This window comes from Pteropus alecto, unplaced genomic scaffold (assembly GCF_000325575.1).
Source record: "Pteropus alecto unplaced genomic scaffold, ASM32557v1 scaffold43, whole genome shotgun sequence".
In the NCBI taxonomy this organism is placed as follows: Eukaryota; Metazoa; Chordata; class Mammalia; order Chiroptera; family Pteropodidae; genus Pteropus; species Pteropus alecto.
In genome coordinates, this window is record NW_006435764.1 from 5,582,879 (window position 1) to 5,598,708 (window position 15,830).

General features: G+C 45.9%; 1 long non-coding RNA gene across 1 annotated transcript; it reads right to left on the reverse strand.

Moving 5' to 3' along the window:
- Positions 1–481: 481 nt before the first annotated feature.
- Positions 482–15,824, reverse strand: LOC112479186. Its single transcript, XR_003046087.1, has 4 exons — positions 9,733–15,824; positions 5,273–5,430; positions 2,809–2,929; positions 482–1,898 (listed from the first exon to the last, which is right to left on the reverse strand). It is a non-coding gene; the product is annotated as an uncharacterized LOC112479186 (long non-coding RNA).
- Positions 15,825–15,830: the final 6 nt, after the last annotated feature.

A 15,830-nucleotide genomic window follows, 5' to 3' on the forward strand; every position in this document is an offset into this window, starting at 1 on the left:
CACACCACCACCACCACCAAGAGCCCCATCCAGCCCCAGGTCTGAGATCCACATCTGGTTGGAGAGGAAATGGCTGTGGCTCATTGGATAGTAGAGAAATTGCCGAAGTGCTGCGCAGGCCCCATCCAGCTGCTGGAAAGCCCTCTTTTGGGGTGCTGGGGAAGGGTGCTACCGGCCTCCCGCGCTGCGGGAGCCTGGTGCTGAAAAAGCGTCCCCCGTGGTAGGAGCTGAGCTAGAGAAACTGGCCCCCGCGGCAGAAGCCGGATGAGAGGAGCTCGTCAAAATCGGGAAGCAAACGCCTCTTTCTCAAGAAATGGCTGTCAGCGTCCTCTACTGGCAAAAGTAAACGTTGTGCCATCCGGCAAAGGAAAAATCAAAAGGACCCAGATGCGTTTCCACAGAGAAAGCATACATGATGAATTTGGAGCTGAGCGGCGATAAACTAACAACGGGCACAGAATTATTAGTTTCATTTTTACAGATGAGAAAACTGAGGCTCCAGAAAGGGGAAGCAGCACAACCAGTGCTAGGATTTGCTGTGCTCCACAAAGCATTTCGAACGCAGGTTGCAAAATTACCATGTTACATAATTGTGGTAATAACTCTACTATCCATAACTGTGCGCAGACGTACTCTTCAAATTTGGAGGAATACACGCCAAATGCCAGTGGTTTCTTCTAGGACAGAGATTACAGAGAGGTCTCCTTCCTATATTATTAGCTATAAATTGCTGTTTGTAGGTCAAAAATAGTGAAATATTGCATACAGTTCAAAATATTTAATTCTGTGATGTTTGAAGTTTTCACAATGAGCATGAATTATTTTTATAAACGTGTCTATATATATATATGTATACATCCATATATGTATACATATAATTTCATTATATATACCCACACAATAAATACATGTATGTATGTTTTGGAAAGTCCTCCAACTGTCTTTTGCCTATAAGGTATCTTTTCCTCCAAAAAAATAGAAATGCTAAGCTAACAGGGACGCAAAGACTTCTGGGGAAAATATTCATTATTCAACCCCATTGCAAGCTCCCAGAGCTACTCGCTAATGATCCATGCTCTGTTTCTTGACAACTTACCATAGGAAAAACCTGTCATTTGTGTTCTTTTTATTTATTTTAGGAGATTTAAGTCATGAAACAGAAAAGCTGCTATTAAACAATGGTGGATCTCATGTGACAGTTAATCAAATTTAATTTTAGAAAGTATTTGAACTTCATCTTAAATCTAAATACTCAGAATTCAAGAAAACATTTCAATGTCTGCAAAAACATATGAGGATAACTTTAAGGTAAAAGTTACTTTGCCTTCATACTAATTGCCTTTTCAAAGACAAAATGGTTGTATTTTTGTTTTGTTTTTTAGAAAATACAATACCTAAAAAAGGAGCTTCTCAGGGTTCTGGCCTGTTGTGGTAGGTGGAATGATATGACCGCCCCCCTCCAAGAAAAAAAAATGTCCATATCCTAATTCTCAAAACCTGTGAATATGTCATGTGACAAAGGGGGGAATTCAGGTTGCAGATGGAGTTAAATTTACTAATCAACTGACCTTAAGATAGATTATCCTAGACTATCTGGGTGGGCCCAATGTAATCACAAGAGTTCTTGACAGTGAAAGAGACCTAGCACAGCAGGATATGCATTCTTCCCAAATACACGTGGGCAGTGTTCAGGCAGTGCGAGAATGCGGCTTTCTTAACTTAATCAGGACATCTGTGAAAACACCATAGCTAACATCATGCTTGATGGTGATAAGCTGGATGCTTTCCCCCTAAGGTCAGGAACAAGATGAGGACCTTCACTTCACTGCCTCCGTTCAACTTTGTACTGGAGGTTTCAGCCAGGGCAACTAGTCGAGCAGAAATAAAAAGCATCTAGACTGGAAAAGAAGAAGTAAAACTCTATTTGCAGATGACATGATCTTGTACATAGAAAATCCTAAAGAATTCATGAAAAAGCTCCTAGAATCAATAAAAGAGTTGAACAAGTTTGCAGGACACGAGATCAATATAAAATAAATTGTATTTCTGCACTAGCAATGAACAATCTGAAAGTGAAATTAAAACAGTTCTACTTACAATAGGATCAAAAGAATAAAAAAATTAGAAATACATTTCACAAAAGTGCAAAAATTTGGACTCCGAAAACTGCAAAACATTGTCGAAAGACATTAAAGAATATGTCGATGAGAGAACATCCCACATTAAAGGATCAAAAATTTAATATTATTAAGATGGTAATACTCCCCAAATCAATTTACAGATCAACATAATCCCTATCAGAATTCCAGCTGGATTCTTGGTAGAAATTGACAAGTTGATTTTAAAATTCACATGGAATTGCAAGGGATTCAGCATAGTCAAAACGATCTTGAAAAAAAACAAAGCCGAAGTACTCATTCTTCCTAATTTCAAAACTTACTCCAAAACAATAATAATCGAGACAGTATGGTACTGACATAAGAATAAACATAGAGAAACAATACAATTAAGGATTCTGTAAGATCTTGGCTGTGGTAGAGGTTACATGGGTAAATCTGTCAGGACTCATATAAAATATATATATTTTATTGTATGTAAACAATAGAGATGATTAAAGAAAAACATGCTTCCTGATTCAAAGAGTAAAGCCAAAATACAACAGAATCTGCACAAAGCGTACGTTGTTCAGCATTCACCCCGCCCGAAGGAGTTTCACATTACCCACAGCAGATTGAGGTGTGTAACAACGCACCAAGTTCTCTGCTTTGGGCTTATCTGATGACACTTGTTTGTAGATTAAAATCTTACCCAACAGATGGCTCCTGTGGGGAGACTTGGAAGGAGCCCTTGGTTCGAGGTGGGGAAGATGGAGCCAGGAAGTGCGCATGAGAAGGTCACAGAAGGCCCCTCGGTCGGTTATGGAGGTTGACTATTTGGAAGAAAACAAGCTATCAAGGAGGGTGACACAAGCAGATTTGCGTGTTAGAAACACCCATCAGAAAACAGCCTGGGAAAGGACTATAAGGAATAAAAGCATTTCCTAGATAGAGCAGGGGTCCCTAATCCCCAGGCGGTAGACCAGTACCAGTCCACGGCCTATTAGGAACCAGGCCGCACAGCAGGAGGTGAGTGGCAGGCCAGCAAGCAAGCAAGGGAGGCTTCACCTGTATTTGCAGCCGCTCCCCAGCGCTAGCATCACCGCCTCAGCTCCGCCTCAGATCCTCAGGCGTTAGATTCTCATGAGAGCACTGGTCCCTGGTGCAACCAAAGGTTGGGGACCGCTGATCTAGAGGACACTCAGGAGTAGTTGTGGATGTCTAGTGAGGAAACTGGTGGCTTGCTCGACCAGGGCAGAGGTGGTGGGCAGTGAGGTGGTGGGCAGTGCAGAAGCTGTGCAGGAGGCAGAGGGTCAGGAAAAGGAAGGGGACAGGGGTGGGGAGAGGGCAGGGCGGAGCTGTGGAGGAGAAAGGAGGCTGCTGAACTGCATGGGGCAGAGAGGCAGGATGTGTTCTGTGGGGGACATTGGGGGCAGCTCTGAGGACTGGCCATCCCTGTAGCTGGGGGAGCGCAGGGTGCCAAGAGCTTCATACTTGGGAGGGTTCCCACCTGGAAGCCTCCGCGAGAGGTTCGGATGAAACAGAAGCAGCTTGTGAGCTCAGACGCCTCCTCCCCCAGGAAGTTTACTCTCATCCCAGCCCTGGTGGCCCTTGTTCTGACTCCCGGGCGCCCAGCATTCATGAGCGTAAGTCAGGGCTGATGGCGCGTGTTCACTGAGTACAAGGCCCATGTCTGATCTGTCACTGGGCCCACTCATAGGAGGCCGCGGAATGTGTTGAGAGTGAGTGCGTGTGTGCCAGGCTGCCTGGGTTAAAATCTCAGCTATCGAGTATTGGTGGTATGCTGTATCATTGTTATGAGTGAATGAGCGAGGGGGTGCGGGATGGGACAGTCTGGTGGGTGGAGGGATGAAGGGACAGCATCATCTCCCCCTGGCCTGGCTCCACCTGGCAGAAATAGGTCCAGCTCAAGCCACCTGTTTGCATGTGTGTTGCCTGGGCCAGGGAATACCTGGTTCCCAGGGACACCGGGTCCTCAGAATACCCGTTTCAGCTCCAAGGTGGGCTACCCTGAGAACCTGCTGACTTCTACCATGACCGCCACCTACCCCCACCCTACAGCATTACTTCCCTGGGGAAAGCAGTCTTGGTCAGGGTAGGGTGGGATCCCCCTAGTGGGACCCCCTCATCCCCTCTGTTCTCTGTCCTCACATCTTCCTTCCCAGGCTTGCTGGCCATTGTCCCAGATTCAAGGCAGGTCCTGGGAAGGACCGGGGGCTCAGGAGAGACCAGAAACACCTCCCCACTCTCCTTTCTGACTCCACCTTCTGGGGGCACCTGGGCTGCCAGGAGGGCTGGCTGTGGGTCATCCCTCCCGGGTGGGAAAATGAAGAGATGGGGTCTGGGGAGGAGAAGGAAGGACAGAGAGCTAAAGGAGGAGGGCAGAGGGCTGGGGGCAGAGCAGGAGCACTCTGGTGTGAACTGACGGGCTGCCACACTGTTGTCCTGGCCACTCTATTTGCTGGGCCACCATGGCAGGCCTGTGACACTGCCGCCCAGCGGTTCCTTTGGGGGGTCCTGTCTCTGAGCACAGGCACTGAGGTAGCGGGGAGGCAGGTGGCTTTAAGGGAGGGCTTCAGAGCTGAGGCCTAAGGCTGGATAGTGGTCTGACCCTGGTCACCTCATAGAGTCGGGGCTTTAAATGCCATCTGCATCTCCCACCACCGTGGAGCCCTTCTCCGAGCCCAGCCTCTGTGCTTCTGCCTGGCTGTGCAATGGGCTCCGCAGACTGAGCTCTCGATGCCCATGAAAGTGCTCAGCCTCATCCAGTGGCAAATGGCAACTCCACCCCTCCGGGCTGGAAGCCAGGTTCACCATGCTTACTTCACATCCCACGCAGCCACCAGGTGCTCGGGCTCCAACCACCCGGCACCTCTGACTACCCTTCACTGACCCCACCCCACCCTGCCAGGCCACCAGCCTCTCTTATCTGGGCCTCTGCGGCAGCCACCTCACTGGTCTCCCCATTTCCACCGTTGCCCCCTGCAATCCACCGTCCTCACAGGTACCCGAGAGAGAAAGAACGTAAGTCGGGTCGCCTGCCTCTGCCGCCCAAGACCTTCTGACGCCCCCATTTCACTCAGTACAAAGTCAGATCCCTGCCCTTGGCCTGCAAAGCCAGTGCCACCTGTTCCCAGCCTCTTCTCTGTCCCCACCTCTCACTCGGCAGGACTGCTGTCCAAAGCAAAAGCACTTTGGGTTTATCTGAATATGGTCCGTGATTTCATTTGTTCCAGATTGTTCCAAACTGCTGCGTTGAGTTTCTTCGTCTGAAACCATACAGTTGAAATCCCATACGTAATAGTGAATTTATCTGTAAAAGTGAAAAATGTTTCTTGGTTAAAGAAAAGTCATTATAACTCGTCATACTGTTTTTGCAACTTTTCCATAAATCTGAAAACACTATAAAGTTTATTAAAAAAGAAACAAAAGGGTGGGGGAAGGGGAGTAATTATACTGAAAAAGGAGTCACTGCCCCCAAGTGACACTTTGTAAGAGCCACTCTTCATGTGAGGCGAGTGTGTAACAACACCCGGGTCTGTGACTAGGGCTCTCACATGTGTGCACACGCGTCTGCTGAGTTGGGGGGTGGGGAGCGGGGAAGGTGGCCCTCCTGTGTCAGCTGAGTGAACCAGAGCATGGCTTCGGGTCGCACCGTTACAGGAGGCAGAGCTTGCAGGCCTCCGGAGAGGCTCAGGGAACATTCGGGAGGGTGGCCGAGGCAGGGGTGTCTGCAGCGCCAGCAGAGGGCAGTCAGGTGAGGCTTCTGCTCCGAGGATGCCTCTCAGCTGGACCTTGAAGGAGGAGTGGGATTTACACTGGTGTTTGCGGGGGTGGGGAGGGATGGTGAGGGGAGTGTTGGTGGTTCCTTTAGGGGGAAGGCGGAGACTGCCAGTCAAGCGGGATGTGGGTGTCAGAGGTTGGATGGAGGCAGGCGAGGACAGCATGGACGGAATCTGAACGGCAGCCCCAGCGGCCAGTGACGGTGGATGAGCAGGGAGCAATGAGGGGCCCAGCAAGCTCGGCGGGTCTGGAAGCTGACATGGAGAGCGGCCTGGTGCCAGGGCCACCGTGAGCGGGGCAGGAGACGGAAGGGAGAGGCGAGTGAGAAAGAGGAGGCCTGCGGGACTTGCCCGCTGGAGATGCCACCAGGAGAAATGGAGCAGCTGGGGCAGCCTGCAGAGAGAGGAGGACGTGCAAGTGGAGGGGTCCAGCCCAGGGCTGAAATGGGGGTTTGAAACCCTCCAAGGAGGACACATCACGTGTCAAAGCTACTGATGGGGGCGGGGAGAAGAGAGCGAAGTGAGTTCTGGTGGCCCCGCCTCCCAGGGGCCGTCCCTGCCTGCCCCACCTCCCACCTCGCCATCCCAAACCCCGCCCCCTTTCCTTTCCGGCTCCATGACCTCGTAACTCTCGGTCATCTGTTCAACCTTCGAGGTGCTGACTCCCCCGGGGTGCGGACCTTTACTGCTGGTTCATCTCAGTATCTCCAAGCCCTGTGACTGTGCCTAGCTCATACTCAGTATTTGTTGAATGAGTGAATAAATGAATGATGAATCAATTAATCGATCAATGAAAAAAACTACATTTAAGAGGCAAGAGTAAAAGGAAACAAAGCCCAAAGCTGACTAAACTATACAGAGAAGCCAGTTAAGCTCACCCAGGTTCCCTCCTGCACATGGTCCCCAGGCATCTAACCCAAGCTGATGTCACCATCTGGGTGGCCCCTGGTAGCAGGCTGATCCAGCCAAGGCCAGAGCCTCTCCATCTGATTACTTGCCAGACATCTCCGCTCAAACACCCCACGGGCCTCTCGAACTCATTAGTCCAGCACTCGCCTCACTGTCTTTATCTGTCCTCGAAGCTCCCAATCCTCTCCTTCATGCCCTGCTCTGTCTTGGGGATGGCACCCCTGAAACCAGAAACCAGAGGACCTTCCTCAAAGCTCGTCTCTCCCTCGGTCCCAGGCGAGGGCTCTCACTCCCTCCACGCCCTGGTCCAGACCTTCCCAGCTCCCTGCTTTCCCTTTCCCTGTCCACATTGTGGCCAGGATCGTCTGTTTTACCGCGTGCTCCCAAGGCAAAGCCCTAACTTCTCTGGAGTTCCAGGGCCTTAACCATCAGCTTCCAACCAGCCACCCCAGCATCTCTCTCCCCCACCCTCTCCCAGCTTCCCTCAGCCACCTTGGGCTGCTAATGCAGTGTGTTTCACCTCCAAGCTGCTCAGGCTGTTCTCTCCAGATAAAGGTCAGCCTTCTCTTGTCACCCAGCAAATCCTATTCATTCTTCGAGGCTCCGCCCACGTGCCCCTGCCTCTGTCTAGACCTCCCTGAATTCTTCAGGTGGAGAGCATTGCCTCTGTGCTCCTCCAGTGTGTGCGTCACAAGAAATACCCTTAGAGCCTTTGATTAAGCTGGTACTCAGTGCTATCCGTATTTTCATATACATCTCCTGTTCCTTGCGACAGCACCCTGGGTAAGGTATTATTATGCCCATTTAATGGAAGAGTAAAACGAGACTTAAAAGGATTAAGTAACTTGCCCAGTACACACAGCCAGTGTGTGCAGAAGCCACGACTGGAGCTAGAGTTTCACATTGTCGTATGCAGGTGTATGACTGTGGCTTCTTTCAACCACTCCACTTCAAGACTTGATGCTGCTGAAGAGAGTCCATCATCTCTGCGTGCACCCCGGCATTTTTCGGTATTTGGCACATAGTAAGTGTAATAAATAATAAATGTTTGTTCTCATGTGTATGTATATCCTTTCTCTTTCAGCTTAATTGATGTCCAATAAACTGCTAGTATTTGAAGTATATAATTGGATGAGTTTTGACATACGTGTGCACCCAAGAAACCAACACCACAATCAAGGCAATGAACGCATTCATCACCCTCTTTCCTTGTGTCCCTTTGTAACTCTTCTCTGTTGTTACTTCAGATGAGTTTTCCTTTTTGAGAATTTTATATTAATGGAACCAGGCCGTTTATATTTTTTAAAAACTGGCTTCTCAATTATTTTGAAATTCCTGCATGTGATTGTACATGTCAAAGGTTTGTTCAAGGTTTAAAACTTCTACTCTTTGAAGATACAGCTACAAAAAATGTAAAGGCAAGGCACATGCCAGAAGAAAATATATTCAAAAATGTATTCAAAACATGCACTGACAAAGGACTTGTATCTACTATGTGTAAAAGCTCTTACAACTCAACAGTAAAAAGATAAACATCCCAATAACAACCTTGACAAAAAAAATAGATTATTTACCAAAAAATATGTATATATAAATGGCAAGTAAGGACATAAAAAGATCTTCAACATCACTAGTTATTAGAGAAATGCAAATTGAATCCATAATGAGATACCACTACATATTCACTAGAATGGCTAAAATTTAAAGATATGACCATAGCAAATGATGTTGAGAATGAGGAGAAATTTGGAACTCTCATACGCTGTTAGTGAAAATGCAAAATGGTACGACTACTCCAGAAAATTGTTTGGAAATTTCTTAAAAACTATGCATAAACCTACCACTCAACATCCCAAGAAAAAGAAAAGCATATGTCTACACAGACTTGTACGTAAATGTTCATAATTGTCAAAAGCTAGAAATAACTCATAGTATAATATCCATATAACGGAATATTACTTGGCACTAAAAATGTGTTGAATATACAAGTGTATCACGAAGTAGTCCAAGGACATGCAATACTGCATCTGTTCACTAGGTGGCGGCAAAAGCCCACTTATTTCCAGTTTCATCACTACGTCACCTGTGGCTCCTCTTAATCACAGCAAGCAAGACAGGCCATTATCCCCATTTAACCAGTGAGAAAACCTGGCCTGGAGAGGGCAAGTGACACTCCAAGTTTGCCAACTTGTCAGAGCCAGGAGCCAGAATCTGACAATCCATGTCTCCCTAGATATTCTGGGCTTCCGAATAAACCACCCAGGTAGATACTCCCACATCTCAATTTCCCCCACACCTTATCCATCTCCTCATTCCCCACCTCATCCCAACCCCTGCCCCCGAGTCCTCTCTCCTAGTTTCACCCCTTTACTGATGTCATTGAAATCTGCTGCTCAGGTCTGCACCAACTAGTCCTTGGCAGGTGTGGGTGGAGGTTTGAGGGGAAGCTCAGGGAGGCTGGCAATTGGAGCTACCACATGAATTCAGGTTTAGTCCCCAACTGGGATTACCAGGATGATGAAATCCAAGGAAACGAAAGTGAGAGCCCTTTGTGCAGCTGGAGGGCTATACAAAGGACATGCCTGGGGTTTATGCTATCAAGATCCTGCCCCTTGACTTGGACATACTCTTCAGGGAAATTTTCTGTTAGCTTCTGGTTTACTTTCTGCCCCTTTGTCACTGTGTCTGGCTTTTATTTCCAAACCCAGCCAACTTTGAGCCTGCTCCACACCAGGAACCAAGTAGCCCCTGGCAAATCCCCAGCCCCTTCTCACTCCTTTGCTCCCAATGAAGTCTGTACTTCCAGGGAGCCTTCCAGCTCTGGGAAAATGGGGAAAGACTTTCTCCATAAGAGGCTCAGGTAAGACTGGGAAGGGAGGCCACGGTCCTAGGTCAGCTTCTCTCTACCCCATTAAATCACTTACAGGGAAGAGAAAGGCCCTCTGCCCAGGGTCTGCACAAGCTGGGCAGGTTGGTGGTTAGTCTGCTGCTGACCTGGACAGTCGCTTCATCTGCACTAAAGAAACAGGAACAGAGTTGAAGCGTTGGAGATTGACGGGTTCAAAAGCCAGCCCTGTTGGCTTGACAGTGACTCATTGGAGCCTGCTTCCCCACTTGCAGCATAGTAGTCACCCTTCCACAGTTGAGTAATGTAGGAAAAAGCTGTTTACTTAAGTGCCTCCATTGGGCTGAGAACACGCGGCCACTGGCTATAGGCTCCCCTGGTTAGTGTGCTGGGTGTGTCTTCAGGGCTGCACCCCCTCTCCTAGGCTTGGCTGCACTTACTGGGCTGAGCCTCACACTTGCTCAGGCAATGGGGTTGGAGTAGAAGCAGACACCGCCCCTGGAATTGAGAGGCCAAGGGGAGACGAGGGATACTTCAGTCTTTCATTTGCAAGAGGAACTATCACCTGACATCTAGGCCATTCTCCAGAAGGGAGGGCACCATCAGGAGCTTGTTTTGTAGGTTTGAGCACTGAAAAAACTGTTAATGACCAAAATGACCATGAAGTCATCCTAAGGAACGTTGAAGAGCTTTTACTGGCTAAATTGCCAATTAAATTTACAAGGGTCTTTCACAGAAGGCATGGAAACCCTCTTCCTCGTCACCCAGCCGCTTCTCTCCACCCCAGCACAGACAACAGGAAGAGGCTGCCTTTTTAAAGCTCCCATGTTTCTGAGGGCATGTTACTAGATCACTCACCCACACCACGCCCCCTCCAAGTCCCCCCGCCACTTGAAGAGTATGTTGTAGCAGTGATGTGTACTTGTTATTAGGCAAACTAAACAGCAACACGGCAGAATCCCCACGAAAAACCCATCTTCTCCCATCTACTCATGGACAGAAATTTGGTTTATACACAAAACAATCACAACCAATGAAGAGCTTTTCAATTTTTATTAATATGAAATCTTGCAAGTTTTTGTGAGGCTTCTCCAAAGACTAGATGCACGAGGAATACCTGAAAATTAAAGACAAGGCAGTTATGTTCCCATGTAAATACAAACTGATACAGATTTGACACATTCAAAAGCGACTTATTCCCAGCTCCAGAGCCTGGCTAGCAGCTGGCTGAAGGTAAGAGGACGCAGAGTCCTGAAGGCAGAGGTTACTGTCAAGCAAAGACGCCACAGGGATTTGAACCCCGTCCTGGAAACCAGGAGTGCCAACCACCAGCATCTTTTGCTTTTTTTTTAAAAAAAGCTAGGAAAAGGCCAAAAAGCAAAACCTGAGAAAACAAAATTTTGTTTTCTCAGGAAAAGAAAAACCTTTACAGCCCTACTGAAGAGCACTGGAGCATCTGCTTCAGCTAAGATGCTAGCTTGGCCAAGTCTGTTATGTTCACCTGAAAAAGTCTTAGCAGAGAATTTTTGCACTCCCACCCATCAGCCCTCTCGACCACTGAGCTTGTCTCCACTTACACCTTCCCACCCAACATTACAGTTCTTAAAATGTTATTCTGCATTGACTAGTCTGTTTTAACCACTGAATAGTGTTATTTCAAACATCTTAGAGCCTTCAGTTGTGGTTTTAGTAACAACCATTTGCAGGCAAATTAATGGCCTCTAGCAGTGCAACCCACCGAGGACCTCGGCACCACTGTTACCTTGCAACCGATATCGGTCATGACCACAAGGATCCAAGCTACTGGCAGCATCGAGGTGAGGGGTGAAGGGTCTGCGCTAGGCCAATGGCAGGGGGTGGCGATGTGGCAGAGAAGTCACTTGTGGGGAGACTTTGCTTTTTAACAGGCTTCTGGAAAAGCTAGGGAAAAGTGGTTGCCCGCTTTCCCCTTCCCTCCCCTTCAAGCATCACTTAGAGGTTTGGGCTTTCAGAGCTGCTATAAAAACAGCCTCATTGTTCGGGTAAGCCCCGGGATTTACAAGGTACTTAAGCATTCCCTTGGATGCTTCAATCCCCAGAAGCTCAATGCCATGTCTGCCAGCGTTGAGGCTGGTCCTCATTTCTGATAGATGGGGTTAGGAGGCCGACACCATTTTTGTTGACCTTAGTACACTAGCGCTTTGTTGTCTCTTGCCACAGGAAGGCTCCGTGGTTGTCCTACTTTAAGCCTTCGCGGTGCCTTTAGTGAGGGGTACCTGAAAAATCTTAAAAAAAAGGCTTAGCGCCCACCTCACCCCTCCACCCCCAGGCCAACAAACAACTTGCTCAAGTGCTAGCTACTTCAGCATAAAGCTGAAAATCTATTTATCGCTAAGTTATTTACCCACAATGGATCTGACTTGGTATGTAAACAGAAAAAGCTTGTTCACCTGTTGTCCTCATTTTGTCCACTGGTGAATTCAACTGGAAGCTCCTTCTATAGTCTGAAGAATACCATCTGAAAGAACTAGTAGTAGTTCCCAATTCCCCACATTTAAAATGGAATGTTTAAAGTAAATAAGCTATTTTTCCTTACTGGGTCTGGCTTCTCTGGCCCTTCGCATACGTCTGCTGTTTTGAATGTTCCTGCATATAAGAATTAAGACCAAGGGAGGGGAGAGAGAAACCCACACAAAGACAATGCACTAAGACCACTGAACTGTAACATTTCCACTTGCCAGTAAAAGTTCTTGAAGACTGCTGCTTGTTTGGGATTTATGTCTTGTCACTGATTTTAAAGTTGCATCTGGAAAAGACTAAACGCTTCAGTGCCCTCCCCACCTCCCCTACCAGGAGTAAACAAAAAGCATTTTACCTAAAAGCACAGCAAAAGGTACTTGGCTTCAATCACAAACACGAATGCTTAAAGCTGCAGAAATTTCCTCAACACTCAGCCTTCATCACTCAGATGGATTTTCCTTCAACAATCACTACTCCAAACATTGGGGGAAACACAACTTTTAATCATACTCCAGTCGTTTCACAATGCATTCTAATAGCAGATCAGAACAGTACTGCATTATTACTTGCCAACAGAACAGACAGACCTGAGGTCAAGACAACTGCATTCTCTGTGTAGTCTGTAAAAAAAAAAGCTAAACAAGTAAGGCCCACCCTCTCCTCCCTGCCCTCCAAAATCATGGGGAAAATTTTTTACTTGTGTATGCTGATAAACTCACTGCCAGGTCTCACACATTCACTAGGAGAACAGAAGGCAGAGCCAAGCGCTTATGTGCAAGTCAAAATCCTGAACAGCTTCATGAGGGATGAAATGAAGCCACTGCAAAGGAAAATTCTTTAAAAACCCACATGCCCCCCAAGTGTCCATATAAAAGGCCAATAGTGTAAACACTGGCTAACACTAGATGAGATGACCATAAGCATTGAAAATTAACATGCACACTTTGGAAATGCGGACAGTATTACATCGCTCTAGTTTAACAACTGCCAATTTATAGAGCCCTGACTTTCTGGAAACAGCATAGGTGTAGTTACCTGTTATTCTGATCATTATCTCCCACCTGTCTAAGAAGTACTTATTCTTTATTTAGAGGGCCTCTATTGCCATGTGCCTGGAATTATTAAATGCTCATCATTTACGAAGAATAAAATTTGTCTTTCCTGCCTTAAGTTAAATTTCTTCTTCCGCTCAATTCCTGATCTTGTCCATTAAAGAGTGTTCGCAGACAAAGTTTCTGAAAGATTAGAGAAGAATCCCCCCAAGATTGCCCGACACTAACTACAAACAAACAATATTTTATTTAAATAAGGAGACAGCTGCTTTCTAAAAGCATACATTCTATATTAAAAATGTTTTATTTTGAATGATTTAATAGTTTTCTGCACAATATACATCACAAAACATTAAAATTTTAGCAAATCAACATGTTTCTTGTTAACAGCACATTATGCTATCCTTTCACAGGATTTTCCAGAGGTTCAATACTGAATAAATTTCCTTAGTTTTATAAACATTGCATCAATATTAAGGTACTAATCTGGAGAGGCTCCTGAGGAATTAACTTGCCTCTGCCTCTGAGCGAGGTGCTATCCCATCATGGAAGCCCACAGGCACAAGTCCTGTCTCCATCTTAAGGAGGCTAGATGGGAACATTCCACAAACCTAGAATCCCCTAGGGATCAGGAAAGTGGCCATGTTTAACGCTTAAGACCTCCACAGCTCTTAATATTAAGTAGCACTTATCCCTAACATGCAATACTGCAGATGCAAGTTAAACTTATCTGTTAGCAGCTGCCTGCTGTTTCCTGCTCCCAGATGAAATGAAGCAACTCTTCTGACAATGAACAGAAACCTGTCTGAGGCAAACGAAAGATTGGCAAACAGCACAGCCTCCTCTGAATCCACTTGATCCCACTCAGCTTTGAATTATTTCAGCTTCTTTTATTCCAGGGTTAATGCGGTATTATCACTTTCATTTCATTTCACTTATATTCTGCTTTTGTAAAAGCAGTATTTTGAGATGGACATTTGATCTTCATTGTATTGCTCATCAATTCATTTTCTCATCAATTCGTTATGTGGGTATAGCTTGATAAATCATAACTTTTAAAGGGTAGATTCCATTAAAACTTTAAATTGGTAGCTTTCATTTTTTTTTTTTTTTTTTGGCATATGCAGACAGTGTTTTCACCAGTAGTAAGGATCTCAGGGTTATGCCTTTTCCCCAATGGAGGTATGAAATATAATCTTTTCTGCCTTTACTTATCATTCACCAAGGAGCTGTTCCCCTCTCCATCTAGGCCATCATAATTGCCAGGCTGGTTATGAGTCAGAAGATGTTATCTGAAAAAAGTCTACAGAAAAAAAAAGGTTTCCCCTCCCTCAACAACAAAAGCCCACCCTCTTTCATCAGTTACGATTTACAAATACTTAAAGATGCGAGCTTAAAACAAACAATTTACAATAATTTTGAAGCATACCTTAACATCTTGTTTTGCAGTCATACAAGTTTTTCCTACACTAAAAAAACAACTTGCTTATACACAACTGAAAATGGAATCTTACTTGATAATATAAAAGCTACCATCAGAAGAAATCCCTTCAGGATCATTAAGCCACTTCCTTTGCTCTGAAGTTCCTATAGTAGTATTAAGTTTTATTAAATCACCTGAAAAAAATTCCAAAAGAGAACCACACACTACCACATCCAAACAACTTTTGAGTTTTAAAAAATTCCCAAGATGTTATCTATGTCAGCCCAGGGGCCTAAACCAACCCCCAGCAAAACACTCTGCTTCCCCAGACCCTACACTTTGAATTCAGTGGATCTTCATTAACTTCCCCAGCTGCCCGATTCAAAAATTAGGGAAGAACAAAATCTAGAGGATTGGGCGTTACTTGCCAACCTGGAAGTTGCGATTTCTTAGCTTTTTCATCCTAAGTATTTAAGTTCTCTGGCATGAGTTATCTGAAATCATAAACTAAACAATTACCTAAACCCAACCCTCCCAATCCCAACCATAACAGGCCACTGCCAACAACTAATTGCCAAAATTTGCCCCTCCCCTTTAATACAAGGTATTTTAAAAGTTACATTATTTGAAAACTTAACTTCAACTTTTGGCCTAGTCAAGCTCTTCTGAAGGTCTCCTGAGATGACTGAATATGAACCAAAGCTGCACTGTGCTGTACATTTCAGCTTCAACTGGGAATACTCTTCCAAGGGAAAAAGCAGCTCCAATCCCTGAAGGTGTTGGTGCCAAGAGCACAGCGGTACAATCCTTCTCTAACTCAGTTTTCTCAACAGTACTATAGCATCTGCGGAAAATCTTAGAAAAAAACATTTTCTCCCCCACCCCTTTTCCCTGTTGAAACCACCCCAAAACATCAGGTAAAGTTAAGGGGTTACATACTTTAAAAATCTGATTAAGGGGTGGAAAAAAGTATTAACTACCAGCCATTTCTCCAATGGACTGCTCCGCCACAGACCTCAAGAGAGCTGCTCGTGCTCTAGTTTCTAGTAACTGTAAACCTGTGGTGTTCTGATTATCCTTATACTGGATTCTTTCTGTTACCTTGAGTCACTTGCCTCTGGGATTCTAGACAGACCTAAGGGGAAAAGAACTCAAAACATATTTTGCCCCCCACCCACAAAAAAATTCCCAACAGTTACACAC